At 41.8% G+C, this 17,189-nt stretch overlaps 1 protein-coding gene and 1 non-coding gene across 20 annotated transcripts in view; one reads left to right on the plus strand and one right to left on the minus strand.

Annotated features, from left to right (window-relative positions):
• PPP6R3 (protein phosphatase 6 regulatory subunit 3) overlaps positions 1 to 17,189 on the minus strand; it is a 126,713-nt gene that overhangs the window by 75,399 nt on the left and 34,125 nt on the right. For 17 of the 19 annotated variants that reach the window (XM_067748025.1, XM_067748027.1, XM_067748026.1 and 14 more), the window contains one exon: positions 12,553 to 12,705. The exons of the other annotated variants lie outside the window; for them this stretch is intronic. The gene's annotated coding sequence lies outside the window, so the exon portion shown is untranslated. The remainder of the gene's footprint in view (positions 1 to 12,552; positions 12,706 to 17,189) is intronic. 19 annotated transcript variants of the gene reach the window in all.
• TRNAK-UUU (transfer RNA lysine (anticodon UUU)) lies at positions 6,298 to 6,369 on the plus strand. Its single transcript has one exon. It is a non-coding gene; the product is annotated as a tRNA-Lys (tRNA).

Raw genomic sequence — 17,189 nt, forward strand, 5'->3', positions numbered from 1 at the left:
ATAGCATTTTTCAAATCAGAACACCTTAAAATATACATTTCCACGGTGCATTTTCTTTAAATTGGGTAGGTATACTACCGACTTAAAAATAAAATATAACCACAGTATACTCTTAAACATTATGTATTCTATCTTTTAACCAAACAGCAAATTGACTGGAAATGAACAGCACTGGTAAATTAGTTACCCCTGGCTTGGCCCTACTTCTATTTGTGCCCTTTGAAGTAAAATCAAGCTAGGTATGAACTAACTGTTACAAAGTTCAACTGCCCAGGGCCCTGAGGTCAATGGAGTCCTTTAAAAAATGTAACTAAGATACTCTGAAGAAACTGAAAAAAGTCAGAACTTCAACAGCTCACTTTTAGTAAACATAAATACACTTTAAAATTCTTAACCTAGGTATACTTCAACAGGATTTAGCGATAAGAGGGAATACAATTTCTTACAGTAAACCAATTCACAGGCTTTTAAATCAATACTGACAAAGAGAGAAATGGTAAAAGCAAACTACCCACCATCTTTCTGCAAAATCCTAGAATTGTTTTATAAGTTGAATGAGGTACCTTGAAAATAGGGTTTTCTCCACAAGGGCTGAAGAGTATGTGGGCAGGAGTTGCCGCAGAGGACAACCTCTGCTATGCTCCGCCTTCCTCATAACTGAAGACACAAGTGAAAATTATCACTGTATATGCATGAAATAGGACCAAAGGATCCATAAATCTACTCATCATAGATCAACTGCTTTAATTAAGGGTCCTGTGAAATTAAAATATCATCCTTCTTGGAAGCAAAACCTGGGCCACAGTACCTTTATTTCAAAAGCAGTTAAGCAGTGACACTTTGTTTCTGAAACAAAAGGTGCTACCTTGTCTCTATGACACGGGACCTGGTATGGTGATGTGGTTCAGTCACGTGCAAGAGGTTTGAGAAGGACGTCAGTCCCTCTGCAGAATCTGCCAAGGCTCTGCTGGAAGAGTATATTGAACAGGGCCCAACTGTGGTTTATGTAAACCACCTACAACCACTTGCTTTCCATCAAATAAACATCATTTTCTCCTCAAACCTTGTTAGGACTCTTAAGCATCTCAACATACTGGATTCCAATGCTGGCTCCACAACTGCCTGGCACTGAGGCCTCAGGAAAACCACTTCACCTCTCTAAGCCCCAATATCCTCAAACAAGTAAACTGGCTGTGAGTAGATGAGAAAGGCCCGGTCTGGTGGCTGAGACATACCGGCACTCAGCACCTGGAAGCTTCTGTGTAATCAACATACCACCCCCTTGAAGTCAAGCGAGCTTTAAACCAATGCTACCGAACTTCCATGGGGTCTTATTAAAACACAGTCTCAGATTCTGATTCAGGAAAGCAGGGATCAGGCCTGAGATTCTGCACCTCTAGCAAGTCCTCAGATGCTGCTGCTGTCCTGGGTTTAAACCATTGCTGATCATTTGCAATAAACTGCTATAAGTATATTCAAAATAATCATGTAACCATGAGAAACAGAGGAAAAGCCTACTATACCAACACGTGACTGTTATTTATTTCAGAAACTCCCTGTGGACAAGCTGGTATTAGTGGGTTTTCCTTCAACATAACAGAAGCAAAACGTAACACTTTCCAACAGAGGCCAGAAAAAATGACACCATGGACACACTAAAAGGTAAACTATTAAAGAGCTTTGGAGAGAGAAACTGCTGATGGTCCTGCCTACAAATGAGAAGGAAACTGTGGAAATGACAAAGAAGAACTTTAATGAGTTTAAAATACAAAATCCCCTATTCATTATGTACTAACTGCCTAATTTTGGCAATTTTCTATCCAAGTGGGGTAAACTACACTCTGTAAAGCCCAAGTCTGTGAACTGCTATCAATGGTGGAAACCCTGTACCCAGGAATGGCCGGCCCAGGGCACAAGGTTCAAAGGTTCAAAAAGAGATACAAAGATTATGAAGAATCTCAAGACAGCAATGTTGAGCCTGAAAGCTAACGCTTCTGGGTGTGGGCCCCGTGGGACTACAGGCCGCACACCCGCGAAGCCAGCCTCTGGTATGCCATTCCGTAACTGGCTCACTTCAATCCCCAAGATCCCATACCCTAAATACTTCCTCGCATGCTCCAGTCTTGCAACAAACACGCACAACATACATCCAGTTTAGATAGCTGCAGTCACCTAAAGTAAGAAGTACAACCTACACAAACATGAGAAGTAGCTGCGTTCACCTAAGATAACACAGGGGAAAGACTTTAAGACAACAAAATGTGTTACAGATTTTTAATACTATTTCTTTTTGATGTGCTATGAAGGGAATAGTTATAATACAAATTTTTTCTGGGTCTTATACAAAGGCACGTAAGCACATGCTCCCCAAGTTCAAATCCCTACACACCTCAGTCTGCCTGCAGCACTCTCTAGAGGCCCCGGCCCTCAGCACGAGAAACACAACACCTCCACTGTCACCCGAGCTGGTGCTAACAGAAACATCACTCAAGACACAATGTGAGCCACATGTAAGCTTAAATTTTCTAGCAGCCACACCAAAAAGTAAAAAAGAAACTGGTAAAATTAATTTTAAATGTATTTATTTAACCTCATATAGCTAAACATTATTATTTCAACATGTAATTCTTTTGGTACTAAGTCTTCAAAATATGGGTGTTTTGAAACTTCACAGCATATCGCAATCTGGACCAGCCACATTTCCGGTGCTTAAGAGTCACACGTGGCCATTCAGGACAAGACAGCTCAAATTGTATGATTGCTACAATTATGATTCAAAGTTTCTCTCCTGGTACTAAAATACCTTCCCCATCTCCTTCCACAGCCAAAGTCAATAGTTACCCACCTTTTCCACACAAGGGCCAATGTGGGATGGGTGGGGAGAGGCTACGGGCCACGGTCTTCTTTCTTTTAAAATATAAACATACCTGGGAAATCATGTTTATTCTCATATATATATATATATATATATACACACATATACATATATACATATAAAAGAAACAACTTGGACATTCTTAACTCAAACAAGTAGGTCACAAGAAAACGAGAACTGTTTTTTAGCCTCTAATTTCTAGGAATATTTGTAGGGATAAAAGGTAAAATTTCAAATTCTTTACCTTGTGATAATGGAGAATGCTAGCTTGAATCAGGAGGGCTACAAGTGGCTCATTACTGGTAGAGATACACCTGGCCAAATTTTGAAATAGTTACGTGTCTGTGGGAATTTATTTCATTTTCTAAGTTAATTCAAAAATATTATGATGAAAAATAAAATGCCCAGGTCACTCAAACATGTTGGGAAACAATGATGTTTGATTAATATAAAAAAATAGACTCCCCACTGGTCCCGGAGAAAACTGAGTCTTCACTGCCTCCATTCAGTTTTTTAGTATATGTGCTGCCGAAGCGAGCACCACTGCCTCTATTCAGGTTCAAAACAACGTGCTTATTACTCCGCGAGGGGCAGGCACATTTACCCCAAACCTTTGGCCGAGTTTACCAGCAGCCTGGGAACAGGGTGTAGTGAACAAACTGAGCTGCTGAAAGGCTGTTCTTACTGGCTCTCCTGCTTCTGCCAGTGTCCAGACACCTGGAGTTGCAGGACCCCTGGGCTTGGATTCAGGCGTGCGGAGAACTGAGTTGGGCCACATATAACAAGACCCAAATGGGGGGACGGCTAGGCTGAAGAAGGGTTGGTGGTTGCCACTCTGTACACTGAGAGCAGCACGCCACCAGGAAGGGACAGAGAGGAAAGTATCTATAAATAGCAGAGTGCAGAGTCACTCTGAAGGGAGGTCAGCTCTGTGTTATAAGTTAATGATAAACTCCCCCAACAGCAACGCTCAAGGCCTAGGCAAAAGCTATAATTTTCACACGAAGAGGCAGAAACATGCAACATCGGGAAGGAGTAACAGTTGGGCTTTGATGGCAGTTCTCTTTAAGTACTAAGGAAAAAGATCACAAAGGACTGGGAAGTCTACCCAGTAGCTGCCTCTCCACTGTTAACAAAGGTATCCAACTCATACAGTTGTCCCCTCACCCCCACCCGAACACTAGACTAATCAAAGCAAGTATCAGAGTGCCAGTTAGAGATAACGAATTTCTTTAGAGGAAAGGGCAATACAAACTCAGGGCCAGTTTCGTTGTATTAGCTCTGAAACTGCTTCTTCCAAAGAACGTATCAAAAGCAATCAAGTTTCTACCATCCAGATGTTGTAGATGCTTTGCCCAGTTTTAATTTGTAACTTTCTTTGATATTTCAGCTTTTCCGAGTAGTAAATAAAGGAGCAAAATCCATTTAATATGCACTATATTAATCAACAGGTACTTTTATTTTTTTTTTTTGCAGTACGCAGGCCTCTCACTGTTGTGGCCTCTCCCGTTGCGGAGCACAAGGCTCCGGAAGCGCAGGCTCAGCGGCCATGGCTCACGGGCCCAGCCGCTCCACGGCACGTGGGATCTTCCCGGACCGGGGCACGAACCCGTGTCCCCTGCATCGGCAGGCGGACTCTCAACCACTGCGCTACCAGGGAAGCCGTAACAGGTACTTTTAAAGCACTAATTTGCACTGTATTGGGGAATGCAGGAGTAATATGATAACGGTGCCTACTTCCTTGAAGAATACAATAAAACTGAGAACAGAGAAAATACAGAAAATAAATGGCATAAACTCCAAGCTTGTTCTGTAGAAAGGGAGCTCAAGGGAGGGGAGCCTGGACAGAAAAGACTTTGCTATAAATGAGGCCTAAGCTGGGCCTCAAAAGACAGGTAGGGCTCAATAGGTGATCCTACAAGCATGGAGGATAGACCCTGGAGCTTCAAGAAATTCACAGCAGGGAGAAAGTCTTGATGACAAGAAGAAAGAGACTTTCAGAAGGCACTAGGAAAGGTTAGGCAACGCAAAGCCAGATCTCAAAGAGCCATGCACGAATGCACAGCAGAGCCGGGCAGGCTTGCTGCAGAAGCGAGGGAGGGAGCCAGTCCGTTCTAACTGAGATAAATGCACATTAAAATAGCTATAGCAAAGATTAACACAGTATACAGAAACAAATGACTCAAGAAAAGTAGAGGAAAATGACACAGAGGAGACGAAATTTAAGCTGTGGCAAGTACATTTTCAACAGACGCTGTACTCCCACAAAGGCAGAGAGGGGAAGAGCTCTAACCTGTTCCCAGAACGGCCATGTGTTTGAATATGACTAAAATGTGGGATAGGGAAGGGAGTGCTGAAGACAAGACCACTGAGGTGGGACACTGAGGTCAGGTGAGACAAGGCAAACGAGCAACAAGATGAGATCTAGAGTTTAAATGCTGTCAATGTGAAAGATGGACTGGACAGGGGTGAGCCTAGATAAAGAGCGGTGACCCAGAGACCGTTTTAAGAACTCACAGAGGATGGCGAGGCCCTACAACAGCCTCTACTTTGAAAACCAAGTTATTCCCTAAGAAATTTCACATTAAATTATTATCCCCCCTCCAGTTTCACCCATAATTCCTCAAAGCCTAATTCTCATGTTTTCTTCATTCCTAGCTGCACTTAGGTATCAGATGATACAAATTTATAGATTGCCCTTGGAATTCTGAGCTACCTGGGAAACACACGATCCTCAGAAAACAAATGCCTACCCACACCCTGGGGCTAACTCCAAATACACCTCTAAGATGCTGTGGACAGGCAAGAGGTGTGATCTTAATCGCCCACTTCACTTTTATATTTAAACAGCCAACTGCCAATCAAGAAAAGTCCAGCCTCACTTTTGTCATGGAGTCCACACACTAAAGTACAGTGATGTGTCCTTCTACAAGTTCTCATTATGAAAATGCAAGTGGACATGAATTTCTGTGCATAATTTCCACAACTTCAATATGAGTATATGCAAAGCATGACTTATTTATACTAAGAACAAGTTTTTTTTTAAAGTGAGACTAAGGGGTTGGAAAGAAAAAAGACAAGTAATGAGGATGACACAATGGCAATCAGGTTTTTGCCAGGAGCCTTGTTAGAGATCAAAGCAATAAAGGCAAGGAAAACCTAGCTGGATCTAGGTGTCTATTCTGTGTGTGTGTGTGCGTGTGTGCCTACACAAATAAGAAAATTCTAAGTAGAGGGTTTTCCATCTCAAGCATCCAGAATTCTCTGAATCTCTGAAACCAGGCAGAGCTGTCAACAAATCTGAAATATCAGAAAGAAGTGACATGTAACTGGAGAGCCAGAGGAAACGTGATGCGATTAGAACACCTGTCATCTGAAATAACCCAAAAGAGTTCCTAATCTAAAACTGTAGGGATGGGAATTCCCTGGTGGTCCAGTGGTTAGGACGCATCACTTTTGCTGCTCGTGCCCAGGTTCAATCCCTGGTCAGGGAACTAAGATCCTGCAAGCTGTGCGGCGTGGCCAAAAAGTAAATACAATAAATAAAACTGTAGGGAGGAAGATTGGTCCTAAGCAAGTCAGGAACAGTATGAAAACAGCAGAGCTAGAAAGAGAACTCTATACTAACACAGTGCAGGGGAAAGCCTTGGAAAATCCAACTCGCCCATGTTTTTACTAAGTGAAATCAGTTATATGCAGTTTGTGAGTCATCCAACTTGAATCAAGTGACAGTGGCTACTTTTTTATTCATATGTCCATTACAGACAAGATGCCCAAAGAGAACAGCCTTTCCAAATCAGAAATTCTAGAGCACATTGAGATGCCATTGAAAAAAGGCCAAAAAAGAAACAAGCTTCAGTTTAAGAACGAGCTAACGACCCTGGTTAATTTGGAGTTACAAGCAACTCTATAACAGAGACAGACATGGCAAATTGGTCACAAATTTTAAAGGTCCCCACCCCCATTTTTTTTAACCTTCGATCTTCCTTGCCCAGCAAACTTTAATCAGAATGTGTATAATCAGGACTTCCCTGGTGGTGCAGTGGTTAAGAATCCGCCTACCAATGCAGGGGACATGGGTTCAAGCCCTGGTCCAGGAAGATCCCACATGACACGGAGCAACTAAGTCCGTGCGCCACAACTACTGAGCCTGCGCTCTAGAACCTGCGAGCCACAGCTACCAAGCCTGCACACCTAGAGCCTGTGCTCCACAACGAGAAGCCACCACAATGAGAAGGCCGCGCACCGCAACGAAAAGTAACCCCTGCTCGCTGCAACCAGAGAAAGCCCATGTGCAGTAACGAAGACCCACGGCAGCCATACATACATAAGACATAAATAATGTGTATAATCATAAAGCATTTAGGGCTATCTCAACAGTCCCTAGACTAGCAGTAATAACTTGTTAACCTCTAGGAAGTGCTTTCCGTCATGAATATTTTACCAGCAAAGCAGACTCCTGGACTGCTGAGACTCTGCTCAGGAATACAAGCTCAGTGTAGAACATGAGACGTGAACACTGCTTACAGTCTTTATAGCCCCTTAATCTCTTCTAGCTATTCCACAATAACAGTAAATGGTCTGATACGGCAACTTTCTATTAAAGGAGGAAAAATGACTAATAGCAGCTCACAATTATTAAGTGCCTACCATATGCCAGACTCTGGACTTGATGCTTTTAGATACATTATCTGTACCTCACAACAACTCTTCAAGGCTTCGCTCTCATTTGCAGATGGAAAAACTAAGATTCTAAGAGGTGAGATGATCTACCAAAGACCACAGCTAGTGAATAAGCTGGCCAGAGCTGGGACTCAAGCCCAGGCCCATTGCGCTCCCAAGTCTGTGCTCTTCCCATCACGGCACACAGCCAAAGGACCAGCATGGAACACCCGGTGAGCGACCGGTCCCAGCAGCAGTCATCGAGAGCACAAGCCAGCCCCAGGCCAGCCTGCAGAAGGGAAACAGCAGCAGGCTAACCTGCCATCTAATGGCTCTTGGGATACACTCATGGACGGGAATCCCATGTCTTCATGGGCAGGGAAAAGAATCACTTGACAGACAAGCTGGCTGGGAGCTCAGCCCAAAGAGCGTAGGTGGTGACACTGGAGGAGCTCAGCTCTTGTGGCCAGTGGTGCTATCAGAGCTGACTGACCAGAATGCCACAGGTTTGTCCAAATGCACAGAAAACACGAGTGAATCAGCATTTAAAAGCTGTCTGACATGATGAAACCAAGAGAAATTTACTTAACATGGTTAAATGTAAAGTCCTTTTAAAATAAAAACTGAAAAGCATGACATGGGGTGGGGGGTAGAGGTTGCTAGGCCTAAGAAAACTGTTAAAAGAAAGAAACAAGTCCAAAGATTTTAGTTACTTATAAGTTTGACATAAAGTTGTATTATGCTGTGACTAATAAGCAAGTAACCCTCAGAATGTGTCATAGATCAACTGCATCTAGGACCACGGGAGATACTAACTCTATTGAAGCCTTCCCTGGGCAGATCAGCTCATGCCAAGCAATATCATATCCTGTTCTGGGGCAGATGAAGAGACTGCCAACCACATGGCACCCAAAGAGGACCAGGGTGACAGAAGGACTTGCCACTTGGAGGAAAAAATAACTAGCTTTGAATATCTCGAAGCTCTTTTATACTATCACGGACAGTGCCCAAGGGAGAAAATGAGAGCCAGTGAGTGAAAAGGACAGATTATCCGTCCTATCTGTGAGCAGAAGATGCAGGAACTTGCTAAAGGTTAGGAACACCAACACCTTCAAGACCCCAAGGCTGGAGGTCCTCTGGAAGCCTGGATGATTCTCTATGAGGGCAATGACAGACAACTTCCTGTTCTGGACAGAAAGACTATATTAAATGATCACCACACTGTTTTATGAATTTCTTCTCAAAGTGTATGTGATATAAAAGGCATGGCTACATTTGGGCTGACATGGAGTCTCAACAAGAAAATAGCAAAGGATTCTGCAAACTTCCAGATGCTTAGTGGGTTGAAACCTACACAATTCTCTGCCCTTCTGCAAGCTCTAGGAAAACAACAATAAAGGACAAAGAAAAGGAAACAACAGCCAAGGAGAATGCCAACAAATTTATGAAAGACAGAAAATGGAGAAACAATTCCGAAAGTCCAACATCCAAGTAACAAAAGTTTTAGAACATATTATAATTCACCACTGATCTCCCTTGTCAAAAAAATGTTTTTTCTCAGAGCATAAAGAAGTGACTCTCCCCCTAAGACCTACATGTGGCACCACGTTGAGTGGTAAAAGATCCTTTAAGACACAGTGTGAAAGCCCGTGGTATCGGAGATTAAAAAAAAAAAAAGTGTATCTAAACTCTTCTAGTGAGGAAAAACTTATAAAAGGACTGGAAATCAGAATGACATCAGCTTCCTCAATAGCAATTCTAGAAAAGAACATTTTTAGACCTGGAAGGTCTGAAAGATTTATTCACAGTTTCTTGAGGAAGCTACTGGATGGAGAATGGGCTTCACTAAAGCATGGCAGTAAGCCATGAGAGGAAGACACGGAATCCATGAGACCAGGGATCCAACACACAGAGAAGCAAAGATGACTCCCAGAAGGGGGGACACCTGCAGCTACAGACGAAGTCAAGAGGAACCAGTTTGGAGTAAACCATGAGGCAGAGGGCTCTGGAAAGGATATGTCCAAGGAAGTGTATTGCCAGATGTATGTTACCGTGTTGAGAAGGATTCTGCAAATTAAGTCAGAGATTTAGGGATTAATTAACCAAAATATACATACTTTTATTACTGATATTAACCAAAGTTGTGCTTTAACTATGTTGGGAGATGTGAGAGGGAAAGAGCTATGCATATAAGAGCTAAACCTTAACCTTCATAATTAGAAGTAAGACAGATTAGAAACTGCTACCTACAGGTATATAATTTAGAAATGCATAAGGAAGTAATAAAGATGAGTAAACAGCTAAGAGATGGAGGTAGCAGTTCCTAGTGAGTAAGTAACTCACTTACTCACTAGGGGCTGGGATGAGGAGGGGATAGGATGGGAAAGATGAAATAGATGATTGTTATTTTTTGTTATAAATCTTGTGATACCATTTGACTTTTTAAACTATGCACCTATGTAAGCTATGTACCTATGTATGATAAAATAAAAAATTATGGAAAGAAAGAAAATATAAAGCAGCACAATCCCTGGCATTTAGGACAGGCTCTATAAATATAAGCACAATCTAAAATCAGGGTATTATAAAAGACTATCTAACAGAAAGACTCTGAGGTGACTACATGCACTTAAGATTCCTACGTACAAAAAACAAAGAAATAGAAAAATCCAACCAACAGCAAAAACCACAATGGTACCTTTTCAGTTTAGGTCCTTTCCCACCCCATTTTTTCTGCCATGAGTGTGTGAAGCAACTCCAGAGACGTAGGATACCTGGGGGTACCATACTGAGATTGCCCAATCTGGTCTGCCACCTTTTTTATAAATACAGGCCCTGAGCGAAGAATGGTTTTTACCTTTTTAACTCTTTGGGGGTGGGGGTGGGGGAGTATCAAAAGGACGATATTTCGTGACTTGTATAAATTCTACGAAATTCAAATTTCAGTGGCCATAAAGTTTTAACAGAACACAGTCACACCATCCTTTACATTCTGTCTCTGGCTGCTTTTACACTACCAGGGCAGAGTTGAGCAGGTGTCACAAGAGACCACATACGGTGCTATCACTTTGCACTGCAGCTGGGCGCTCTCCAAATCGCAGTGACACGGGTATAACTCAACAGTGCTCAGAGTGCCATATGCTGTACTGCAACATTTTATTATTATAAGTGCACACCCAACATGTCAAAACAAGAAAAGAAAATCTGGACTTCAAATGTTGTGTTTTTAAGGTACAAATGGGATGTGAACTATTTTGTTATGAAATTAGATGGCAAAGCACTGTTTATTATGCAATCATACCATCCCTGTGCTAAAATACACTATATGCTGACATTACCAGACTAAGCGGTCATCACAGTATTCCCAACTCACAAGAAAGGAACAGTCAGAAAAGTCAGAAAATGTTAAATGGAGTATCTTATTACAGGAGAACTTCTTCACAAAAATAAAAAAATGAAAACAAAGCTTCAATCAAAGCTGGTTTCTAAGGTCGCCTGTTAATAAGTTAAAGAAGCCGGGCTTCCCTGGTGGCGCAGTGCTTGAGAGTCCGCGTGCCGATGCAGAGGATACGGGTTCGTGCCCCGGTCCGGGAAGGTCCCACATGCCGCGGAGCGGCTGGGCCCGTGAGCCATGGCCGCTGAGCCTGCGCGTCCAGAGCCTGTGCTCTGCAACGGGAGAGGCCACAACAGTGAAAGGCCCGCGTACCGCAAAAAAAAAAAAAATTAGTTTTTGAAATCCAGCATCACAACAGAAAAATGGATAATTGTTTTAACTATAAATGAATCTGACAGTCAGATCATAGCTTATCACTGCATACTACTGGACTTCTTATATCTGAACCCTCAACTGAATTCTCCACTCAGTCAGGCAGGTAAGAAACTGAAGAGTTCATACCTATGGGTTAGAACCTATCCCAAGGCAGAGGAAAAGGAAGGGCTGGGCCACATGAGCAAAAACAAACAGACAAAACCATATGAGACAAGGTGCTCAGAGTGAATGACTACTTAAAGGGAATTCTCCCCATCAGGATTTATACAGAATAATATGAAGATAAAAACTGGACAAATCAGAACCTTTCTACAAGAGTTGGTGCTTCACTATGTAAGCAGAAGGGGATGCTGAGGAAGAGTTATTCACAAAGGACTGGAGGTGGGGGAGAGCATAGGCGAAGTGGCTTACTGCCTAGGAAAGATTGGGGCCTGGGGATTAGAAGCAGAGACCTGTTATAACAGAACAACTATAGTATCTCCTGAGACAGTGAAGCCTGAAAGGTAGATGATTAAATGGTTTATGCCCACCTGCTCCTCCAGTTACTATGGAACAAATGAAATTGGATTAAGTATGTGTGCATAGCCCCAAAAAGGTCCTACTGGGCCACTTTCTATTAAGTGCCAATTGACTCAAAAGCCAAATATGCAAAGTAAACCTCTGGTCTTTCACAAAAAAATTCAGTAAAGAGTTGCAAAATGATAGCAATTAAGACTCAAAAGAGTCAGGTGGCTGGCTAGAAGCCAGATGTCCTTTGGCTGGTGTAAAAGGAACACAAATCTCTCTCTCTCTCTCTCTCTCTCTCTCTCTCTCTCTCTCTCTCTCTCACACACACACACACACACACACACACACACACACACACACACACACACACACACACACACACACACACAGCCAGGTGACCTAGAAGCAGTAGCTGGGTCGCTACTAGCAGTCTTTCTCTGGCATGCTACATCAGCTTACTAGGCCTGTCTAGTCCTTAGGGCCCAGCTCAATCCCACCCCAACCCCCATTCTGTGGAAACTGGGAATCCCATGGGTGCTGCAGATTCTACGACATACCAGAGCAAACTACAGAGCCTGTTATTTAACTTCCTAAAAATACCATAGCGCCACGGAGCCAGGTGGTACTTGGCTCAAAGTGATGACCCAGACCAGGTCCACCTAGACTCCAGGGTCTCAAGTCAGAAAACTGCTTTCCTTGATGTAACTCATGAAACTCCTCATAATTTTAGTGACCTTACCTTTCAAACCAAGTTTAAAAATTAAAAGAAATGTTTTCTTTTCTGTGGCTCCTTGCCCATTACAGGTTATCCTGGCAACGGTTGTCTTCCAATTTACTGCATTAGCAGATTAGCAGAATAAAGCGGGATGGTGCACATGAAACAGAAGTTCCCCTATAAAGAAAAAAAGAGCAAAAATGACAACGTGTTCTCTTTTGTTCGGATGAGAGCTGCCATTAAAAATACTGGTTCAAGGTCTTCTTTCACACACAACTATACCTCAGAGGATTGAAAAGTACTAGCTAATTGAATTTTTTTCTATGTAACAAGAGGAAAAAAGGCACTGTCATCCCTCTACCTAAGCTTTTATCCTACACTAAACAATAACCCAGAAATAGATACACAGTAAGAGCACTATCAGTGAGCAAATAAGAAAAAATACATATGCTTATCTTTGTCTTATGAAAACATCAATGACATTCTTACTCAACACAGGGTTAGCTACAAAGGCACCATATTTTACAACACTAAAACAAGTTTTAGAAGTATCTCCCTCTAAATGTCCCCAAGTAGCCCCGTGTAATACCTTTAAACAACTGTAACTTACTAGGAACTATGAGCAGAACATTAAGTTCACTGAAGTACTAGCTGCAGCTGAATCCCGTCTCTAATGTGAATTAACCAGATGCTTCACATGAAAGGACTATAAATTTAAACTGTCTTCCAAGGCACTTCATTTATAACTAAATACTGCAGGAAAAGACACAAACTATGGACAATATACCAATCAGAAATCCTATAAGGGTGCAGTCTACAAGGCATCTCAAAATAAATGCCATTTATTTAATGCCTTTGTTCCACAAAATTCACACTACATTCTGATCAACTCAACATTTTCCCTCAAAATAAATAGAAACAATGCTAACCACTTGCTAAAAGAAACAAAATGAATCAACAAAAACTGTAACAAACCTAGTTTAAAATGAAGAAAATATTTGACTCTAAAAAACATTTTACCAGTGAAATGTTTTCTCAACAAAAACTTAAAAAAGTGTTTAACTGATCACCTAAATTTTTGCTTTAAATCATAAGAACAGATCATGTGCCACCGCAGTGTTTAGACATGACCAACTTAGCATGTTAGTGTAAAGAGTACATTTCTAAATGTCATAGGTAATTCTAGTCCCATCACAACCACTCTGTGTTGGGGGTTCCAGACCCCTTTAAAAATCCAATGAAGTTATATACTCCACAAAATGCACACGCCTGCGCACACATACATACATTTGACATTTAATCTGAGTAGCTGTAGGATCCTCAACTGATCTACAATCTTTTCTCCCACCAGCCAAGATCACCCACTTCTGGATTTCCCTAGTGGTGCAGTGGTTAAGAATTCACCTACAAAAGCAGGCAACATGGGTTCAAGCCCTGGTCGGGTAAGATCCCACATGCTGCAGAGCAAGGAAGCCCATGCACAACTACTGAGCCTGCAAGCCACAACTACTGAGCCTGTGGGCCGCAACTACTGAAGCCCGCATGCTTAGAACCCGCCCTCCGCAACAAGAGAAGCCACCGCAATGAGAAGCCCACGCACTGCAGCAAAGAGCAGCCCCCACTCGCCGCAACTAGAGAAAGCCCGTGTGCAGCAACAAGGACCCAATGCAGCCAAAAAAAAAAAAAAAAAAAAAAAAAGATTACCCACTTCACCCACTTCCAAGCCAGTCAGTCAATCACAGGCTCCCAGCAGAGTTGTACCAACCTGCCTGCCTCACTGTGCTGCACACTCCCATCCAGGGAAGCCAAAAGATAAGACAGCTGTCAACCCGCTCAGAGCATCACAAATCCAGGTGCTTATTAAGTTGTAACAAGTATGCTGAGACATAACCCACTTTTCTGGAAAAAGGTCTTTGTTTAATTGTTCAGTCTTTTCCCTTAGACTAATTACGGGAAAGAGAGGGTCTATACTATTGATGATAAGAAATTGGTTTTTTCTAAATTGTGAAAATGTGGGAAACAAGATCAAAAGATACAAAACAGAATGAAATGGTATATAAATGCACTATTGGGACTCCTGGGTAAAGAATGTATATTGAAGACACATTGAAATGCCTCTAAAAGTACAGTAAAAGAACTGTTTTGGTTGTTTTGTCTTGCTTTTTAAAGGCATAATCCCAAGAACCAACAAAATTAGGGAGCAAAAGGAATACTAGTTGAAAAAGCTATATAATGAACACTTAGATTCCCAAATCTCATTGCCTTCTTCTGTCCTTCCCAGCCCCATCAGATGACAGAAGGAAGCCAAAAAGGATGGTGACTCCAGCACAGCTGAGGGTGGGCCTGCCAGTGAAAACAGAGGGACTGTGTGAACTGCAGAAAGAATGCAGAGACAGGCCCCCTCAACTGCCCACCCCATCCCCAGCCAGATTCTCCTATTGGGCTCTGACATTCCCAGCCAGGATGAAAACTGAAAGTGTCTTCTAATCACTGACCTCAAGAAACAAACACCTGAAAATCCTGACACTGGGGACTTCCCAACCAAAGGAGCTCAACTCATCACACTGCTGAAAGGTTCACAGCCACTGAGCCCCCACCCATGAATGGGGGCTCCAATCAACCACCCTCACTCCAATCTTTTCTTTAAAAGTCTTCATTGTAAACTTGCAGAACAGCTGCAAGAGCAGTACAAGAAGCTCCCACAGAGCCTTCACCTAGGTTCACAACTAATCACTGTGTCACTTTTGCTCTTGCATCCATCTCCTGCAGCCATCACGTCCTTTACCTTTAAATGGCTCGCTGTGTATTTCCTAACGACAAGGGTATTCTCTTCCACAGCGACGAAGTCAGGAATGCAACACATTAACTGTGTTAACCCATACAGACTCCACAGTTCACATTCCAATTCTGCCAACTGCTCTACGTCCCTTACGGCAATCCCCCTTCACCTCAATCCAGATCATGGATCACACCTAATGTCATGTTTCCATCTGAAACAGTTCTTCAGCAATTCTCTGTCTTTCACTGGCATCTTTGAAGAATATAGGGTATAAGTATCTGGCAGTACTACCACAAAAGTGGTAAGTGAGGTTTGTTTTTCCTAGAGTATCACATAAGTAGTAAGATAATGTCTGTGTGTCCCATTATTGGGATTTTGATCACTTGGTTAAGATGATATTTGCCTCATTTCTCCACTGTAAAATAACCAGTTTCCCCTTAGTAATTAACTAGTAAATAATCTGTAGGAAGATATTTTGAGATTATGTTCTTAAAACACTCACCCAATAGTTTTAGCATCCACTGGCAATTCTTGTCTTAACTGTTACTGACAGTTATAAAACGATGTTTATTTTGTAAATCTACTGTTCCTTCTACACTTATCAGTTGACATTATAATTCCAGTAAGGTTATGTTCCCTTTTTCCCATTCATTCATTATCAGTGTGGACTCACGGATTCTTATTTTATTTATTAATATCACCATTCATTCTGATGCTCAAGTTATCCCAGATTTGGCCAGTGGGAACCCCTTCAAGCAGAGGACTGTGTGCTTTCCATGTTTTTTGAGTACTTCCTTATTTCCTTGCATAACAACATGTTCTAGATTAATCTTGTACATTCTCTGCCCCAGCTCTAAAATCACCCATTTCTCCAAGGAGCCCTGGTTCCTTTTAGTGGAGGGTGTGATTTAGAAATGAAGATCTGAGAACTAAGTATGTTCACAGATAGTGAACAAAGCTGAGAAAGAATGGCAATTTCATATGATTCAACTCTATGTGTTGTGTGTGTATATACCCCGACTTTAAATGTGAACGAAAACCACGGGTTCTAATAACATCTCAGGAAAGCCTCTATCATGAAACGTAGAGTGCAAAACAAAACAGAAAAATGCAGGATGGAGTAAAGACTATACAAGAAAAAGAGTACATTAAAAAAATTATCCTCAGAAAGATAAGTTAATGTATCCATCAAATTTAAAAAAAAAAAAGATATTATTTAAAAGGGCACTGAGAATAATTAGCAGACTAATACATTAGGAATATGACTTCCAACCCAGAAGTCTACACCCAGCCAAACTATCAATCAAGAGTACACAGAAAGTCTCAAAAGACTTACCCTCTCACACCCCCTTCCTCACAGAAAACTACTAGAGACTGTGCTCCACTAAAACAACAGAGAAACAGGAACAGGAAATTCAATGAAGGAGAGAGGCAAAATGAACTCCCAGGGTCCCAGCAGACAATGTGTTCCCAGCAGGGAGGACAAGCCGTCCAGTCTGGAGCAGATAAAAATTTCTTCAAAAAGATAAAGCTGATGGAATACCTGAACATGTAACTGGTGAAAAGTGTGAGGCTAAATTAGTGACTAGTACATTAAAAAAAAAAAAAAAGTTGACACAACATTTCCAAGGAATACCAGAAGTTGTTTAGGAAAAGTATTTATAATTTACTACTTAACATTATAAATAGCATCCCAAGTAATAATGGATAAATATTGATTTAACCAAAATTGCAATAAAACTGTATTGGAAAGATGGGGAAGACAGACTGTGGGGAAGAGGGTGCAGTGAGGGAAAAAGAGTAAGCTAATCCTTATCTTCCATATCTTTTCAGAAAGGGAAATCAATAGATGTGCTTAAAACTAAAAAAATCAGCAAGCATG

The sequence above is a fragment of the Pseudorca crassidens genome, chromosome 9 (genome assembly GCF_039906515.1).
Source record: "Pseudorca crassidens isolate mPseCra1 chromosome 9, mPseCra1.hap1, whole genome shotgun sequence".
In the NCBI taxonomy this organism is placed as follows: Eukaryota; Metazoa; Chordata; class Mammalia; order Artiodactyla; family Delphinidae; genus Pseudorca; species Pseudorca crassidens.